Source organism: Cydia fagiglandana, chromosome 15 (assembly GCF_963556715.1).
Source record: "Cydia fagiglandana chromosome 15, ilCydFagi1.1, whole genome shotgun sequence".
Lineage (NCBI taxonomy): Eukaryota > Metazoa > Arthropoda > Insecta > Lepidoptera > Tortricidae > Cydia > Cydia fagiglandana.
Genome location: NC_085946.1, coordinates 7964680 through 7986252, shown reverse-complemented (window position 1 = coordinate 7986252; position 21573 = coordinate 7964680). Strand labels below are relative to the sequence as shown.

At 33.1% G+C, this 21573-nt stretch overlaps 1 non-coding gene across 1 annotated transcript; it reads right to left on the bottom strand.

Moving 5' to 3' along the window:
• Positions 1–854: 854 nt before the first annotated feature.
• Trnam-cau (transfer RNA methionine (anticodon CAU)) lies at positions 855–926 on the bottom strand. Its single transcript has one exon. It is a non-coding gene; the product is annotated as a tRNA-Met (tRNA).
• Between the last annotated feature and the right edge of the window lie 20647 nt (positions 927–21573).

Below are 21573 nucleotides of genomic sequence, written 5' to 3'. Positions count from 1 at the left end.
CGTTTTAAGTACATAAATATTATATGTATGTACACTGTATGAATGAATATGAAAGGTGTAGGTACGTCAAATGCAGGGATCGAATACCGGTATATTTTTCATACATATTAACCGGTATTGAAATTCGGTATCTTGGTTGTTTATGTATATTTTTGCACTTAAATTAGCTAATCTGATCGATCACTATCCTTACCTACCTAAATACTATTCTATAATATCCAAGAAAAGCTATGAGATATTTAGATTTTTAGTTATACCGGTAACGGTCCCTGGTCAAATGTTAATTAAAATATGAGTACACGTTGAAGACATGATCAAAATCAATATTTCTTTATCTGGGAATTACCGAGAACAAGACTAGCCCCGCGGCACATCACTAGTGGCGGTGGCGGCTCTACACAGAGCGAGCAAAAACAGACTCGTTGGAATTGTACAACAAAAATTCCAACAAATACAATGTCTTTATAGTGCAATTTATACTTCTCTGAATTGGGTTACGATTGTTTACATAGGGAGCTCATAATCGTAAAATTATTTTAGGGATCCCACAACGCAGGTAAAAGTACCCAGATTACGTCATTTCGTTACCTTTTTTTTCTTCACTGCTCTGTAAACTTATCTTATAGTAAAATGTGAAAGAAAACGTTAGGTATGCCGTTAAATCTTGATAATAATTACAAAAAATCTACCTACATGTAAGTTCATAGGTAATATCTAATTTAAGTGACCAAAATTGTTACTATTTTAAATTTTCATATTTTAAAGTTAGCTCATTCACAAACTAATTACTGCACCTGACCGGCGGAAAAATGGGCATATAAAATTAAAAACAAAAAAATTACAAAAAACATTTATAGCAGAGCGTGGTTTCGATCCACGGACCTCTGGGTTATGGGCCCAGCACGCTTCCACTGCGCCACTCTGCTCATATTGTGACGGGACGAAAATACCTATTACATTACGTGCACCCTATTTTCAGTAAAAAAATTGACTCGTCACTTTTAGCACTTTTAAGAATATTTTTTCCACTATTTTGTTATTATTTTGCTTGGCTTTATGTGATTACTAATGTAATAAATAACGTACGTGTATATTAAGTGTAACTTGTAGATAGATAGGTATAATATTATTATTTGAATAAAAGTATTGCCGAACTCGAAACACAAGAGGAAACATTTACTACTGTATTTTACTGGGTAGACTTCTATTTTCACGTTTATAAAAATTAAGTATAAGCAACTCAATAAGGTAAATTATTTGTTTCTCAAAAGAGGTTGGTAAGCCTCAAGGTAAAACAGGAAAATCGGTGAATTTGAGAAAGGGGAAATAATTAAGAGTCTTCAATCTCTTCACGGGTTTACGTAAATAATATTATGCGAACTAGGTAGGTACATTCGGCTTCGTTTTGATTGAATTTTAATTTGTCAGGAAATTGACTTAACGCCAGGTTAGGGACTACCAAACTTAATTACTTTGATTTAAACCAGCGTACTGGATTAATGAAGACTGTTAAAACACTAAAAACGTATAAAATGCTTTGAATTGTCTTTAAATGTCAGCTCCTGTTCTCACAATATAACCCGAGCAAGTTAACCTGTGTGTAAGTTAGTTTAACCTGTGTGTGTTTTTACTGATGTACGTTCTTCATTTAATTGCATATTTTTGTCAGCTTTATTAGTGGCTATCACAGAAAAAAGTACTTCATTCAAGTTCATACTTCCAGATTAGGCCCATTAAAAAAAACTGATATTGACGTAACTATCATCACGGAACTGATATGTAGTCTACATATCAGTTCCTAACAGAGAATGCTTACTTACACTTTACACACGATACGCGTGTTTGATATTCTTTCTTATCGGTGTGACCATTGACCAATAACCAATCTACTACTTATTACTACTAAGGTAAGGTAGGTAAGGTGAGGTAGGGGGGTAGGTAAGGTAGGTAGGTAAGGTAGGTACTTTGCATTGTTTATAAAGTCTGATAATATTCCTCTAAAATATCAAAATAATGTTTACGGTATACTGTTTTCAGCAACTACCTATGTTTTATTTTAACTACCGTACAAAAATAACATTTATCCATAATTTAATCATAAATGTCATTATATAAGGAATTGTACAAAATTTTTAACTACTGCATATTAAAATGATGGACAGAGTCGCAACATAAGGGTTCCTTTTGTTCCTTTTTGGTGCGGAACCCTAAAAAGGACATGTAAATCCACAAATTGATTAAAATAAAACATTACGGTTTAACAATTTTTATCTTGCTTTAAATATCAAAAGTCGATCACCATTTTACGACTTAAGTAAATTTCGTCGATTCCAATTTTATGGGTTGATTACTGCAGTAAGATAAGCGTTTTCGTGTGAAACAACCTTTCTGTAAGTATTGCAGCGCTGTGTAATCACTTAGTAACTTTCTGTTATTATTATACATCTGTCGATTTCACGGCACAACGCTTCAGGTCAAAGGAAAGACAGATCAGTTATTCTTAAACCTTTTTCACGACACCTCAGACCAAACCAGTTTATATCTGATCTGTCATCAAGCGCAATCGTTACGAATCTCTAGTTCAAGTTATATGAGTAACAGCTCACAGTCGAAAAAAATATTCGTGAATGATCCTGTCTTTGTTTGACGCTAGTTGAGCGTAAGAAATTAATTATACGGACAAATCGTCGATGGAAACAATTGCGATGAAGTATAAAATAATTATCGACGTAACGATTGCGTTGCCTCTCAACTGTGACTTCGGAGGAGATACGCTTTGATTAGTTTAATTAATTTAGGGTAGTTGTGTTGAAAAAAACCGGGCAAGTGCGAGTCTGACTCGCGCACGAAGGGTTCCGTACCATAATGCAAAAAAAAAACAAAAAAAAGCAAAAAAGAAAACGGTCACCCATCCAAGTACTGACCCCTCCCGACGTTGCTTAACTTTGGTCAAAAATCACGTTTGTTGTATGGGAGCCCCATTTAAATCTTTATTTTATTCTGTTTTTAGTATTTGTTGTTATAGCGGCAACAGAAATACATCATCTGTGAAAATTTCAACTGTCTAGCTATCACGGTTCGTGAGATACAGCCTGGTGACAGATGGACGGACGGACGGACGGACGGACGGTCCTGTTTTACCCTTTGGGTACGGAACCCTAACAAAAGGTTCTTAGTTACTTTCTTCTACAAAAGATTGTGGTTACTTCGTACATTTAATTCATTCCATTGTAGATAATTAAAATAACCGCCTAAATATTATAATGGAAATAAATTGTCAATATTGTCATACAGGTAAGTATTGAGTTTTATAAACTACCTACTTACCAGGAAGAAGTTTGCTAATTAGTAATTACCTACTACATACAATATTATTTAGTAACAAAATTTTAGCTCAGACTAGTATTCAAGTATAAAGTTAGAATACTATTAGGCTTTTACTCATCAAAATAAAAAATAAATAAAATAGTATTATTTCTATGAAGATATCACATTTTAATTTACGCCTTAACATGTACTTATAAATATAAACGTGAATATTTGATTAATTGAATAAGTTTAAACTAGATCTAAAATAAAATATTTTTTATCACAAACTATACAGAATAAATAAGAAAGCAAAGTTGTATGGGGGTTTATTTACCAAATTCTTCGCAGGCGAATCCACGGGCATATAATATATGTAACATCAGTAGGTACCTGGTACATGAATAGTATATTTTTTCTTCGACTTTAGTATATGTTTCATCCACTGTATACCTACTCTCTTATTATATTCCCAAGGTTATAACAACTTTAAAAATACCCATTGTATTAATCCATTAAAACCTAAATAAAAAAAGTAATAAATCCAGAATCACTTAGCTTTTAACCATCCTATCCGCTACTCCAAATTTTGGAGAACATCTTAACTTTCCGTTCATAAATTTTAAATCTCAGTTATTTTGCCGGCGAGTAAACCGAAATTGCGTTAAATAAAAAATGCAATTTTTTGTTTGTTTAGTACCGTGTGTTGTAAACTGACTGGCAGTTGTCTTAAATACGTATCTCATCTTCGCGTCATCTTAGTAGTCTGTCTTACGTTTTGGGAACAAGGTTTATATTGCCATTACTCGGTTATGGAAGATAGGACAGTGCGAAAGTAAGAGGCTGTAAATGTTTTACAGGTGTAATTTACTCGTTTCGTCCGACATGACCTCTTATTAAGATATCAAAGCTCTTTGGCCGCTGGAAGATGTATGTGTTCATGGTACAAGTAGGCCTGAGATGTATTGGTTAACATTTTTTGTAAAAAAATATCATCGACCTTTTTGATATTCATATGAACGCAACATTCGATACATTAACAAAGCAATATTATTGTTTAAATTTTTTTATACTAGGTATATACTATTTCGATAACCCTTATACCCTTTACGTGCCCTTTCGAACTGTAATAAAAGTTCACCCTGGATATCAAAAAATCGTTTTCAAGTTAGTGGCTGTTACAAAGTGTACAATGTTTTAACTTACCACAATATTACAAATGATTGATTGTAGTTTTTGTCATTTACTTGCCGGTAGCCATGCAGATGTCTGCATAGTGTCTGCATAGTGTCAGGAGCAGTAGGTACAACTCTTTATTTGATATGGCAAAGTATTGCATCTCATACTTATCGACACAACACTTCAACAAACGCTTAAATAATGCAGTAGCAATATATGCATATTAGGAATTATACAATTTGACGGCTGGCCAGTGATAGGTATAGCCACAACGGCAGAATTGCCATAAAAAGCTTCGTTACTAAGAATTACCTAAAGTTAATTTTTATTATTGACGAACGTAGATTTTTTTTTCACTATCATTCAAATTCCTAATTTCAGACACATTTCATTATTCAACTTATCAAAAGCCCTTCCACACGTTACTATTTTGCTGAAATAATAACGCCAACAGAACAAGTTGGCTACTCAAATGAAAACTGCCATTCCCGCTTCAGTACAATATTACCCCTTTTCTACATAGGTAACTTACATATGAATATAAAGGACGCTTCATACTGTGGCGACATTTTTATGATACTTGTTCTGTGAAAATCCCTCAATCTGTACGCTATTCACTTTATGTTTCATACATTTCTGTGGCGCAGAGTAATGCTTGTATTTTAGCTCTTTTAACTTTTAATCTCAAAAAGATAAAATGTGGTTTTATGTGTGTGTATCATTTGAACAGTCTTGTAGAATACGAAATATATTACTTATGTTGGTAATCGATTTTTTAACATAGAGGTATTTAAATTTATGTAGATAATAATCGAGATACCTACTTATGAAATACTAGTACTACTACAGAGAAGAGTTTTTTCCTTCAAGGTACAGTACATACTAGTTAGTACTACAACAGTCTGCAAGGAAAACTTTTTTTACAAAAACGATGTAAAATTATCCTTTATTATGGGTAAATAAAGGCTTGGACATTAAGGAAGCCAAAAATCAAATAGATACATACAGTACATATACCTACCTAAATAACCGATATTTTTACGAATTTCTTTTTATGCCGTCTCAATCATTCGTATTATCATGGTATTTCTTGGAAACTTACTTGTCAATAATATAAATATAAATGTAGCACACGAAACGAGGAAAATCAAAGTTATTAACTTTTTCTCATACATTCATTCACTTAACTTTATCACCACTGATTTCGTAATTTCCTTCAAGGCAAAAAAACATTCAAGTATAAACTGATAATTACTATGTGCCTATTTATAGTATGTTCTAATAACAAGTACAAGCCTGCAGCTAAAGTTAATCCCGCCGGATGAGCGCAATACTTGCTAATCATAATAACTATCGAGCGTACCGTTTCCTTATGTTTGCGATAAAGTTAATCATTGTGAGAAAATTGAGAAAACTGTTACTTGGTTACAGTTAGTACTTATTCTGAACTGTAGACGTAAATTTAACTGCAATTGTTTTATTGTTTCCAATAAAATTGCAGTTGGTATTTATGCCACAGTTGATTACAATTAGTTAGTTCCCCTAAACATTCCGGTAAAACTGGAAAATGCTGCAACATCTACCGCCAATGAGGCAATATTTTTATAATGACTTATTATTTTAACATTTCAAACTGAAAGTTACTTGTCAATTTAAATTAGGCAAGTGTACCTAAGTTCTATTTTATTTTTTTCGCAATATGACAGTAGATATGGAGGTTTTTAGACATTGATATACTCGTATACCAGTACATCGTTAGTCCGTAAACTTTTGAAACATAAATGCATACCTATTAAAAAACTAAAATAAACAATTTATTAAGGTAAACTTTTATCCTCTATTTACATTGACAATAATGGATACTTCTTGGGTGGCAAACGGAATATTATTCCATATTTTGGTTATCACACTTGTACAAATATCCAATAAACTGTGTTTGCTTAAGTCACTTAGCTTTCAAAATTTCGAGCAAAAGGTGCAACCTTGTTCGATACATTTACGAGTATATTACCTACCTGCACCGCACGCAACCTTTGGACTGAAGGAAGGAAAGCTGCTTACCTGATGTACCCATATTGGCCGGTAAATAATTTTTGTAAATAAATTAATGGCTTTGGCCCGTTTTGGTAAAACGCCAATATTTTTATTGCATGTAATAAAATTCTTTAGAAACTTTGCAACTGTAACCCATTCTTCTTCGGAATTGGCAATTTGTATTGTTTAGAAAGTAAGTATTTGCACATTTTGCAAATTTTTTATATTTGTGCAATTTGACGATTTCTAAAACGCAACGGTTTACAGTTACCGGTAATTGTTTTATTACTTGTAAAATTTGCAAACAAGGCCGTTTGTATAATAAACCTAACCGTGCAATTTCAATAGCCACTGCAACGTTTTGTACTTTTTTTATCCACATAATACATTTCCATAAACACATGAAGCTCAATACCGTTATTGAAACAGTAATAAAGTTAAACCAAAGGTAGCTTGGAAATCTAGTACACCAATAACACATTTCTGGCTTGTTTACACCCCTAAATTTACCTAACGAAATATTTCCCAAGTTGGCAAGGCAAACACGTTGGTTTTTCTCAGCGAGCGGATTAAAGCGTGGTAGCTGAGGCCATAAATCTATGGATTAAACTAACCTATCGGGAGATTGCAATCTTGCCGTCCGCGAGTGCTTCTATCGATAATTGTACCGATATCGATACCTACAAAAAGGAGCGCTAAAAAGTTGAAGCCTTTTTGCGATTAAAGTTTACTTGGAATGATTTAATGGTAGTTTACAAACGGGAGACGTATCGCCGATGTGGGATGTAAAAACTTGCTGGTTTTTTCAGACGAACTCGGGTGGATTATTTAGTGTGTGATGTATTGAATGGGTAGTAAAAGAACTTTTATGTTGGATAAAAAAGTAAAACTATTGTATTTATCAGACTACGGTGAAACAAAAGGAGGGTTATTAAATGCGAATAGTTGAAGAATTCCAACATAATATTTATTATAATTATTTATAAAAGCTGTTAATTTAGAATACGTTCTGAGGCGTATTTTATGACGCATACCTTTCTTTTGTTTTAAGTTTATTAAATATAAACGTCACATATAAAAATATTTTATTAAAGCTTCGGAGCCCTTTTTGAGTCAGATGCGAGTTGTAAATTATATCCAGCTATAAACGTATTTCAATTACTGAATGGGTTAGCAATAGCATTTCGAAGATCACAAAATCACGATGTGAGCTCGGTTCTTATTCGATTGCCATATTGAAATAACTTTGTGTAATCTTATACCCAAACAGCCAGAAAACAACTGAATGAGCAATATCAGGTTACTCAAGACAAATAATGGACTCTGTCTTGGTTCTTTTTTGTATGAACTTTGTCATACGATTTACGGACGACGGATGTTATAAGGAATGCTCGGGCATTGTATTTATTTGAAAATTATTGGAGACCTAAAGGCCAGCGCCCACTGATAGAAAATATATTTCGAGGAAAAATTGTAATGAAAACCTAGCTTAGCTTAGCTTAGCTTAGGGTAGATTTAGTAAATACAATGTAAATAAAAAATACTATTTTAATTGAAGCATTAGCAGTTTAGTAAAAAAGACATTATGTAGGCACCTAAAAGATTAAAATCGTGGAAAAAAATAATGAACAAATATCGTAAAAGTAACAGTATCGGTAAACATATTTATTTCATGTAATTCTACATTTCTGTAAGTAATTCTTTCTGGCAGTTGTTTCACTGTGATAATGTTCGCGACGACGTCTCTTTTTTTGAGAAATTTCGAGATTTCGATCAGAGGCCGTAGAGGACTGTTGCCCAGCTGCTATTAGTAGCATCTATTGCAGTATGAAAGCATTGCAAGGAAAACCTAAAAAGGCTCCAAAACGAAGAAATTTTCAGAATGAAATACTGTAATTGTACCTGCATCCTGCAATATTATAAAAAATACTCACTGCAGTAAATTATACTCGTAAGATCAAAAACTACGAAACTGTTACAATATTTTTGTGTAAAGGCCATTAAGAGATTCCATTAGTCTCACTAATAAAGATATTTTACAACCATAGTGTAGTTTTATGACTATTAGGAGGCCTTCTATTGGGGCTGAACCCAGCATCTGAGCGCAATAAAACTGTTACGATAAATCATAATTTTAGTAATAAACTAATCGCTACTTTCTGAAGAAATCATTTGTACTTATTTTTTGATTTTGTCTTATAATGAAAACGGAATAAATAATGCACGTGCAATGCTTGTCGTTCAATGCAGAATTTTAACTTTCTGTCTATACGAAATAAAAAATGTTTTTTTTAAGGTTGGATTTTCGTCTTTTCGCTAAACTACCCAATTACTTATACAGCATGACAGTAAATTTATTCATACTCGTTCATGGGCCGTTCTCAAGACAACACTCGTTAGTCGTTACCGGGATGACGATGTCAAAATGCGAACGAAAATTCATTTTCTCACATATTTATTATTTTCTGTAGTACGGACGGACTGAGGTGAAAATCATCATCATCGTCATCATCTCAGCCATAAGACGTCCACTGCTGAACATAGGCCTCCCCCTTAGACCTCCATACGTGCTTGGCAGGCGGGTTGGCGATCGCAGATCGAGTACACCGAATTTGAGGGACGCTGCTGCCCGTCCCCCGGTGGTTTTGGACGTAGTTTAAGGACATACCCCCGGGTCCTCCGAGGTGAAAATAAATAAATGAATTAAATAATACATTATACTTAAATTACATAGCAAATTTGGGGTGCCAAGAATATTATAGTCAATTTTGCAAAGAACTAAACTAAAAATAAAACTGTTGATAGGGACGTTATAATTAGAAGAGAGTTTTTCTGAAGTTTACAGTACCTATCTATAAACATGATAATTATATTTGCTTGAATAAACATAACAAACACTATAAACCCCAGTAGTTTATATTCGTATTTACAGAAAAATACGGGCAAACTTTGAATAAACCGTAGGCGTGCCACAATGAGCACGTCACAAGCCAGCCTTTGAGCTGTCAGCCTCTTGAAGGAACCGGGGCAATTACATTGAAAACCTCCGCTGGTATCTTTAAGAATAAAGTCTGTTAAGTACATCTTTGATATTAAATTCTGGTTCCGCTTTTTAAATGCATATTTATTTAAAGTGAGACCCGATAGATGTAAACAGTAGACATAGAACATTTTAGAGAAATAGAATTTCGTATTGGAATTTCAAGATATTCACAAGAGACGACACGTACTAGATCCATTCTAGATACGTTATAGTTTAGATATCAACTAGTTCTCTTTTGCAGCGCAATTCGGGCAACCAATGTCACTTTTACGTTAGATAGAGTAAGATATCTATTAGATGCGTATTGGATCTCTAAGTCATAATCCTGAGGAAATCGTTCAAGAGTATCTCTAGAATCGCGCAAATGTCAAATTTGACAGGTTAGATCTTAAACATATCGTTATCGTATCTTGGTGATGTCTAAAAGATATCTATTTCAAAATCAGAATCGGGCCCACAGAGGTCTTCAAGTAACAGGCGTCTTCCCCCATATTACTACGTTTATCGAAATCCGGGGACCTTAACCAAGACACGCCAATCGAAAAGTTAAAATTTATCGAGAAGTCACGTGGCCATTTCAATATATTATTTAAGTTTCTGCCTCTAATAACCCGCTTGTTACCGTCATTGTCCTAATGTCATAAAATATTGTCAGTAAATTGGTACTTAGGTATGTCATAATGTAGTAAAATACCTATGCCCCATAATGTTCCATAAATAGTTAACTCACTGTGCTGGTTGAACTGCTCGGATGCTTTCAACAGCTGAAGAAACTCCATACTCAATGTGACATTATCCTGTCGTTATACATATGTGAAGAGCAAATCTTTGGATAGAAACTAATACACACATATAAGATATCGAAAGAGGTTTTCAATGAACTTGAACGGTATCCTAAATATCGTTTCTATGTTAGCTTTGAATACTTATCCTGACATAACGTGCTTATTAGCACGCATGTGAATCCTGCACTTTTAATAGGTACCCTACATACTTATCTAGGTTTATCATAACGATATTTCTCACTTAGAACAAGTAACTTGCCGTGTAGCTTTTTATGTGTGTATGGGTTTACACTATGTTTTTAAGGATGACTCTGTAGCATAAGGATGTATTAGGATTGTAAATTAAAATATATTAACTGTACAATTTTTTATGAAATAATAAAAAAAACATTGAAACTGATTATATAGAGTATATTGAATTTATACTACATCCCGACGTTTCAAACCCTTTACAGCGTTGCGTTTTAATAGTTTTATTTCACGAGTAACATTTTTTAGCAAACTTTTTCTATTTATAATTATACTTGATCAGTAATTAAAGCCGCGGCAAACTCCAGATGTTTATTACATGTAATAACGCAGAAAATATGACGAAACTAATTCCACAGTAAATTTTATTACTATGGATGCGTTAATAGACACATCATTGGATTTATTAGAGAAACTCATCAAGTGTTGTGATAAATCAGAGAAGCCATCGAAGTCCGAAAACTGGCCGCGCCTGATTGGTCAGTTTGTAGTAGGTGGTAAACCCAAAGCCGGCGTAAACCCATCAAGCTCTCAAATTACTCAATACGCCCAAACTATGGATCGTGTGACTAATTGGTATTAAAGGTGCTGTTATGTCTTAATTAAATTATACTCGTAATTCCGTGGTAATTCTGTTGCGGTCGAAGAATTTTACTACGTTACAAATTTTGTACAATGGAGCAATTTCTGAGCCGAATGGGAGAACGACTGTGTTAATTAAGGGAGTTAGTTACACGTGGAATCGCGTTTCGTGTGAATATATTTATACATATATATATTATATAACAGTTGAGGAATTTTGAAACATACAAAAATTAAGGGGACCACTGATTAACAGTCCGCCGGAAGGTATCGGCCTGTCAGTTGTTCGGAACTGTCAAAATTTTGTTCTAACTGACAGGCCGATACCGTCCGGCGGACTGTTAATCAGTGGGCCCCTTTACAGTTGAGGAATTTTGAAACATACAAAAATTAGGCACAAAAAGCGATCAGTGTTAAACATTATAAAGGTGAGCATGGCGTAAATTACGTCGGTTTCCTCTTATATATTTAAGATTTCTATAATTATCTTATCTCTAAGTGGCATTTTCTAATGTATTCGTTCTCCTAAATTAAAATATTTTGTGCGACTCTATCAGAAAACTATAGAATATCCAATTACCTTGTTCTGTTGTATTTTGAATAATTAGGTGTTATGAAGATATGAAGATATTATTATTAGTCTGTGGCCATGAGTAAGCCCATTCATAAAAAAAAAATATAACTTTTAATCAGGTATTCAAGGTCATTGGGATAGCCTGTGAAACAGAATAAAATTGTTTAACAGCGTTAAGACAAGACAATCTAATCTACTCAGGTATTCTCAGAGAAAATAGTTTCACCAAGTTAACCGCGAAAATAGGCTTGGAAAATAGAGTAGAAAGTATTCGCCGTTTCTGGCCCCGCCTCTCAGTGGTCCCCGATCCTGACCCCAGGGCCGAGCCACCGCCCATGCTGCATCACCTAAAAAAAAAAAAAAAAAAAAAAAAAAAAAAAAAAAAAAAAAAAAAAAAAAAAAAAGCCCCCCATTTGAATTGATTGCGCTAGGTCCCAGCAGTGCCCGGCGCCTCCTTCAGGGACTTACGAAATACGCTAATTAAACAATACACCTTGTTCACCACGGTAACAATAGGCTCGTCGACCCTTTTCTATTGTTCGATCTCGACTCGGGCGCGCTATTGTGTTACCGAGCATACTACCTGCCTGGACCCTTTCCTTAACCCACCGACGTCTCCATTCATGCCTTCTTTATGTGTGTATACAGTAGGTGTTTGTGATAGGTATTAGAGATAGGTATTTTGCAATATGTATTAGCAATAGCTATTTGCAATAGGTATTAGCGATAGGTACTTATTTGTGATGCATAGGTACTCTAACTATCAACTCTAATAACCCGCATTGTCTTATTACCTCTTGGAGCTATTTCGAGTTATAAGGAATACAGTTCTAACCTTCTTCTGACTAGAATTTACACTATTTAGACTTTGGCAGCCTAAACTAACCTTAACCTTTTACCAAACCTAACTTATTCTTCAAAAACCTTCTCATTTCAAACTAACCTGCTTTCACCTAGTCTTCCGATATAAAGTAAACTCGTAGTTACTTGTTTCTTTCTATTATTTAAAAAAATAACGAGGCGTGTGAGGCATTTCTTGTGCACTTGTTTTCATTGTTATAACAGCTTAATTGCTTTATTGATAGATGTCTATTATATTTTATGCTGACAATGGGTTTATTGTTTCCTATACCTATTTTTTTATAATTTTGGTTTGAGTAAAGAGAACGTCTGTTTAGATGAACTTGTTGAGACATGTTACTTTGAGTGATTTAAAAAAAGAACGAGACGAGTCAACTGGTTTCAACATGATTTAGTCTAATACATCAACATTTCTTGTGCGTTGCTATTCATTGTTATAACAGCATAACTGCTTTATTGGTAGACATCTATTATATTTTATACTGACAATGGATTTATTGTTTCATATTATGCTTTTGAATTTGGATTTGAGTAACGAGAACGTCTGTTTAGATGAACTTGTTGAGACATGTTACTTTGTGTGATTTAAAAAAAAGAACGAGACGTGTCAACTGGTTTCAACATGATTTAGTCTAATACGTCAACATTTTTGTACGTTGCTATTCATTGTTATAACAGCATAATTGCTTTATTGGTAGACATCTATTATATTTTATACTGACAATGGATTTATTGTTTCCTATTATGCTTTTGAATTTGGGTTTTAGTAAAGAGAGCGTGTATTAGATGAACTTGTTGAGACATGATTTTAACGGTACTGTACCTTGGTCATAGTGACACAGTATAAAAGCCGAAGAGAAATGAGTTTGAGTAAGTATTACCGTCGTGGTAGTCCTCTGTATCAGAGCTCCTTGTATCTATTGCAGTATATAGAAATATAGTGTTAATTCAACAGTGAAGTGTTTAAGTGTTTATAGAAAGACCCAACAATGGATGTAAGTATGTCTTTTATTACCGTAACTTACTTTGTTTTGTTTTCACTTGTGTTCTTTGTGTTTTAATTATCAAGATTGTAGACAGTGTGTAAATTATTGTTTTATATTGTTTCAGTTCACTGAAAATACTTTCAAGAACTATTACTACCCGGATAATAATAAAGACGAATCAAGCGATGAAGAGGGTACGCTTGGTTTCAAAGTTAAACAAGCCATCGCAAAGAAACGTTCAGGAAACAATATCGATAGTTTCTTTGAACGACCTAAAAAGCAACCCAAAATTGTGAAACGGTCTTCGAATGTGAGCAAAAGTTCACCAGACGGTGTTGCAAACTTATCATCCGGACAAGACGACGGGGCGTATGCATCACATTTGATTAAAATCGAGATATATGATATGCAAACAATTAAAAACGTCCCACCCATGGAACACTGGAAGCATGCGGACTTCAGATTGAAATATTTTGCGTTGGAAGACGATTTGGAGCTACAAAATACGCGAAATATTATTTATAACATAACAAAACAATTAGCTTCTAAGGACAGTAGTGTGAAATATTTTATAGATAATAAGAAACAGTGATAGTTATAATTATTAATGATAGTAGTAGCTTAATGATTGTGTTAACGTATTTCTCATTTTTTACCTCTTAAGTACATTTTCCATGTAACAGATTTTTTTGTGTCGTCTCGTTTTTAAATAACAAGAATGTTAAGAAATATTTTGTAAATAATAAAATTAAAAAAAAAAAATGTATAGTTTAGAAAGGTATTTGTATTATATGAAAAAATAAAAAATCTTATTTAAGTACACGTATTATTTTATTTCACAAAAAATGTTTTAAACATATTCCTTAATATAAGGTCATTACATACAGAATTATCAGAAAACAAACTTAGCATATCTTTCATAGTTTTTCCATGATATTTAAAATACAAATAAACTAAACAATATTCACCACAAACTGAAGTAAAATGGTTTTGAAGAGGTTTATTGTTATAAAACCACTGTCTGGTGTTTCTTTTTAAAAATAAGTTATGGTAACCTGAAGGCTTCCTTCCGAAGGAATCAAAATATTCTCCTATACCAGTAACATCAATGTGTATGGCAACCCAGTGGGAGCCTGGTTTCGTGTCAGGGTCCAAATTACTAACAATAAAGACAGGTAGATCGACCCAAATAGGTATTTTGTTGGCAGCAAAAACATTTGTTTCAAACAGTGGGTTTAATTTCTTCATACAAAATTGTATCTCATTAGTATCCATAATTACTTAATTAATAACAATTTATGTCTTGATGATGCTGCAAACAATGACTACAACAAAATAAAGTAAACGAAAGAAAACATTGTATTTATATAATTATGTTTATCAACTATTGTAATCTACAGATACATCACGGTTTTTGTTTATTTCAATAATGTTATCAAATTCTGCATAAACGATACAATTAATGGTGCTAGTTAGAGCCGAATCAAAGCGTACTTCTATCCGAACACTTCCATGTCTAACAAGATTCCAATGTGAAGTTGAACTAGCAGATAAATCTGGGGTTAAATCAAAACATAACAAACAATAACCTCCACCATAATCTGTTCTACTTATTCCATTACCTTCGTTGTGAAAATGAATACCAGTTCCGGAAAATAAGGTGTGATATGCCGCCGCTATTAAACCAGAACTAAATGACGGTTGTAATGTTTTAGAAGGAATTTCATGACCATCTACAAACAAACTAAATGAATTCATATTATAGTTTTGAAAATTAAATGGATTCAAAGCTAAATTTCCATTAAAACCTGAATTTGATACAAATCCAATAATACACCGTTTAGGAATTTGTCCGAGAAATATATTATCCAATGTTTTACCCTGGACCCCTGATGGTATTGTGAGAACCTTAACTTCTGCTCTCGTAATGGGGTACTTCGCAGTCGTTGTTGCCAATACTTTTTGATGGGCTAACAAAACGCTAGGATTTATTTTTGTTCTTCTAACAATGAGACTAGCATCTGTTATTTGTACTTTATATTTTTTATCTTGATGACAAATTAAATTAAACGATTCTTTTGATCGGACTAACTTAATACGCAATTCAACGCCATTTATCAAGAATTTCTCTTGGTTAAATATATCGCCATGCAAATGTCCAATCATTTCCACTTGCTTACTCTCTTTGATAAATTCTAGTCTTTTCTGAAATCCTTTGTTGTTGGCGTCAACGGTATCCATAAAATCTGGGGTATCCTCATACCATAAACCACAAGTAAGATGGGTTTTTTTGGCTGCCGGTCCATAGTTGAGAAGATTTTCCATATAAGCACGATAAGCATATGTATTGTTTGGGGGTGATATGAGTTTTTGATTTAAATATACATCAAGTTGGTTGAAAAGGGAATGTAGCCAGTTATTGGTGGGTCCAACTCCGGCATCTGCTTTTAATTTTGTCCCATCTTGATTCAACACTTTAGCAGTAATATGTAACATTGTGTGTGATAGATCAATGTAGTCATCTCCTGATCCAGGTACTTGAAATTCAATGGGACCATCATCACTTAAAGATGAAATTGGTTTGTAATGAATCCAATGTCCGCTTTCAATACTTGTTTGAGTTGATGGAAGGGCAAATATATCTAATTCTGATTTTGCACATTCACATGAATGACTGTGTAGAAATGACATTATTTAACTTGAAAATATATCGTTATTTTTATTACTATTTTTACTTCCTCTTCGTCGCGATGCTTTTCGAGTAATGAGCGGTTCTCTTCTTTTATTCGACATTTTATACCCAGATCCTGACATGAGAGAATCAATTTTTTCATCAGCCTTTCTTTTTAGGTTAGCGCTCGCTTCCTTAAATCGTGATCGAATGGAACTATCCATAGGACGAGAATTTACCATATCAGATAACAGACCAACCCCTGCCCCTAAGGTTTCTTTTCCAATGGTTTTTAAACCGCTAGATAACAAAGGGAGCACTGATCTAAATAGTCCACCCAAAAAACTGCCTATACCATGTCCTCGTTGGTATGGAACTCCCTTATAGACAATACCTATCCCAGAGCCGGCTTGGTGTGAATAATAATGTTCGTAAGGACAAGAGACTGACGATCTGTTGTAAATCATTTTACTCGTTGAAAGTGTAGCTTCACGCAAGAAGATCCAAATTGAAATGGTACTCTGACACCAGTCGTTGTTCTTATATCTATTTCAATTGTATCGAACTCTCTTCGTAAAACTGGTACATAATGAGCGGGTGAGAAGATGTGAGTTTTATAAGCTCCATAAATGAACTTAGTTGGATCTAAAGGTATTATTCTGAGTAATGAAGTAATAACATCTCCGACTACTTGTGGATGTATTATATCAGTATAAACAAATATTTGAGATGGTAAACCTAAATATAAATTTGCGGGGTTTTTTCCTAATGCATTTTGTTTTAAATTTGTTCTCGGTTTGAAACCCAATTGCAGACTTAGTATCGGAGTTGTTATGATAGATGTTATTTCTTTATTTGTTGTTGCTATTCCAACCAGTTTTGTTAATCCATCATATCGAAATTTTACGTTATTTTTTAACTGTGGGTTTTCATTAAACGCTTGAAGAAAATGATCTATATTATCATATGTAGTGGCTGGTATATGAGTTTTTATATCCACTATTTTTGTAGTTTTGTCGGTGGGTGATACCACCGTTTTCTTTAAATAAATGATGTTTTCGTGCTCTTGAACATTATACATGGAACAAGGGTATTGAAATTCCACCAACCCAACTACCCATTCTCCATCCAATTTAATGGTCTTTGGTAATTTAGTTAAGAAATGTGCAGTCGTGTTATCCGTGTAGTAATCTGATGAACTATTACTTAACAAAGTTAGATAAAAACTATTTTCACTCATATTTTCTTTAAGTTTGATTCAGGTATCCAAGAATTAAATTTATTAGGATAACCTTGCCACTTAACTAGTATTTCCTTTCTGCCAGCAACTCGACGCGAGCGTATTATTTTATCAATTTTATACTCGTTGGAGGGGAGGTAAGTTACCTTTTGTAATTCTTTAGAATAAAATGTACCAATGATGGGTTCACCTTCTAAATCCTTTATTGTATAAACAACTCGTGGCGATCTGTTAATAATCGAATCAATAATAAATATTTCATCACTCCAATTACTTTCATAACCTTTTTGAAACACATGCTTATATTTAGTGATTCTAACATGATCACCTACATTTAGTTTTTTAGTTTCTGATGAAATTTGCCTATCTTTTTTGCGATCATATAAATTACACCAAACAGTCATAATATTATTAGAGCTAACATCAACTGGGCGCATTTTAATGCTAGAATGATAGCTATGGTTGTAAGAATGTAAAAGATCTTGTAATATATTTGTGTAGTTATATGTATTCTTATGAGTGAAGTAACGCCACATTTTCATTTTAAGTGTTCTTTGAAACCTTTCTACTATACTTGCTTTAATGTCGGGGTTATTAGTGGTATAATAATTAATATTTTTGCTCTTAAAGTAATCTCTAACCGCCTTTGAAACAAATTCTGTACCTTTATCAGATTGGATGTGACGGGGAACAGAGTTGGCTTCAGTAAATATGCTTTCAAAACATTGTTTAACAGTTGCTGAATCCTTCTTCTTCATGGCTCTTGCAAAAGCATATTTACTGAATACATCAATAACACAAAGAATATATTTGTACCCATCATTATATTGACTATAAGTACTCATATCACTTAAATCGGCTTGCCAAAGTTCATTAAAGTTCGAGAGAATGTATTTATTTCTAGTAAATCGTCTATGAGTAGGTTTATGCAGCGTGTACGTATCTTGAGATTGTAACCATTTTTTCACTTCCTCTTTGTTCATTTGACCTTTCATTTCCTTTGATAAATTATTTAAACTGCTATAGCCAGCTGGATTAGAGACATCATAGTAGATTCTGTTAATGTCTAATAAGGAGTCCATCTTTCCCACTCTATTTTCTTTCCGGATCGCTTTTGCTCCCGTGTAGCAAGAGGTGTAGAAGTATTATTATCTTTATCTGTTGAGGCTCTCGTCTTCACAGATGTGGAGGGGGTAAAGGGTTCAATCAAAGGAGTACCATTAATAAATGCTAAATTTGTAGGATTACCTATGCATGACCTAGGCACTTCGATATCTTTTAAAAGTAAAGCAAACACTTCCCATCCAATTGGCTTAGGACGTTTAAGACATCTAACGGTGTCGCTTACCAAATCAGTAATATTACTATTTTGAATGGTTTGGTTATTTATAACAACTTCACCAGTCTGTTTCCACCAAATTTTCGGTTTACTTGAAACAATGTAATCTAACAACGTTCGAGCTTTTTTTTCATAAGATTTAGGTAATATGTTTATAATTTTTGATGGACTAATTGGCATTAGTTCTTGATTTATTTCACCAGGTGGTGTATTAAACGATGACGGTGTAGCTGCTTCAGTAACATTATCTGTAACTGACTCATTATTTTCGTTCTCCTCCTTTTTGTTCACTTTTGTTTTTATAATATCATTACTTTCGTTGATGACTTGATCTAGTCCCTCCATCACGATGGGTATTCTAAACGGTTTTCGATCTGTTTCAATAAAATGTAGAAATCTTTGTAATGCTTGAGAATATAACGTCCACTTTTCGCGATCATTCATTTTACTTTTAAGGATCTTTTGCATCTCTCCATCTAGCCGAGATGAGGAATTTTCGGGTGGACTCTCATTCCGTTTCAGTCTTTCAATAAAATCTGATTCTACTAATAACATTTTTTTTGTGTTTTCCATTTTGTTTATGATAAAGAGTTCACTAAAGCACTTAAAACTGCACCTAAAATAATAGGTAGAAATGCACCTCCTTTTTGAACTATAACAGTTTTTCTTATTTTATGTTTCCCTTTCGAAACTAATTTTCTTAAAATATCTTTATATTTTTTTAGTTTCGTCTTTTCTTTTTTTTCCAATGGAATTTTCCCATTTAGGACGTTATAAATACACTCACAAATAATGTTGATCTCTTCATCGTCACAAGATTTAAGTAACGCAGTACGATATTTGGGTTTAAGCAACTGCAATGCTTCAAGTAAATGTTTATATGTGTTTACTCTTGCATGCATCATGTAGAACTGACTAAAATATGCTGATTTTTATCATATTTAAACCCCTTTTTAGGTACATACACTGTGCAATGCCCATCGAACGGAAATATTTTTGTTTTGAAACGGCATATGTCATTTGTATTTTGTTTCAGGTCAATCATGAGGTAACCATGAGCCTCCTTTGTAGCATCTTTGTAGGCTTCGTCCACAAACTTTGAGTTTTCTGGGTAAACTTGTCGTGACAGGTAGCGTATTTGAGTTTTATCCCTGGGATTTTTAAAAAATACAATGTAGCTTGTATTCAATGAAATATCACGTTGACCTCGACCTTGATGAAATATGTTTTGTGTAATATAAAAAACACTTAAGTTTCTATGATGACTACCTTTCGTAAAAATGTCAACGATTCGTCCATCTGATTCTCTCATCAAATCATCTATAATAAGAAGTTTAGGTTTCTTCCCATCAAAAATTGAAAAATCTGGTATTCCTTGACTATAATTTACATTTTCCAGATTGTAGAGAGGTTGCATTTCATCATAACACCAAATGATTTCATCAAATTCAACATTACATATCTCTTTGGAGTTATTCAAAAAGTTTGTGACAAATTGAGTTTTACCACAGCCACTAGGACCTGCGACAATGGTGGTGAAAGGATGATAAAAGTGAATCATTATTAAATATCGTAATCTATGTGTATGTGTGTGTGTGTGTGTGTGTTGGAGAGTGTTGATATGTTAACGGATGGACTTTAAATGGTAATATTCAGAAAGATGATTACTATTTAAACAACTCAGATATAGTAGAAAAAAACAAAAGGATTACGTAAAAAAAAATTTATTATATATGATCACACTTTTAACATCAATTTTTTTTGTTTCTTATTTACAAAACTACCTTAAAAGATACAATAAAATAAAATTCATACATTTTTTTTTACATGTTATATATCTTAAAAATTACATTAATTTCATTACAAAAATTAATTACAAGTAATATCTTAAAAATATACAATGTACAAACAATAATTTGGAATTCGAATGTTCTGTGTGATTAAATTACAACTTTGAAACTTTTTAATTATTGCGGTATTTTATAATGACCCCACGCAAGAGTGTCAGAAGAGTTTTCTAATAAGAATCGTTTTGTATCTTCATGCGATAATGATATTTTATTTATTTTTTGAGTGAATATTATATGTTTTATAGACTTAAATCTTAACATTTGAGCGCGTTGCAAATTTTTATTAAATAAACACGTTTTGTAATTGTCAAGAGTAAATTTTTTTGTAACACATTTATTGACTCCTTTGGCTTTTGATAAAACACCGTATTTTTCAGTTTTCTCATCATTCTCGTCATATTTTTCAACATCTAAGGTATACATTTTAGACCTCAGACCTACGAATTCTTTTAAAATTCTACCATTATTTTCATCTTTGAAAAACCCTAATCGCTTTTTATTTATTAACGGAAAATCATATTTATTGTTAGGAGGATAGTCAGATGTATCAAAATATAAATTAAGGTCTGATTTTATATCTGCGTAATAATTTTCCGTGAAAATTTGATATACTAAGCTATCAGTATCTGTATAAAGAAGCTTAAGATTGTCTGGATATTTGGTTTTCATGTAGCTGTAGTGAAAGTCATACATCAAAGTTTTTGATATATCTAATATGCAAAATCCCAAATAAATCGGTTTATTATAAAATATTTTAGTTTTATTCAACTGAACGGCCACTAAATTCTCAGAGAATATGGATAAACTATGGAACTCGGGTTTCGCTATCAAAGATTGAACCCCCTGCGTTTTTCCTCGATTTTCCCAGTTATTT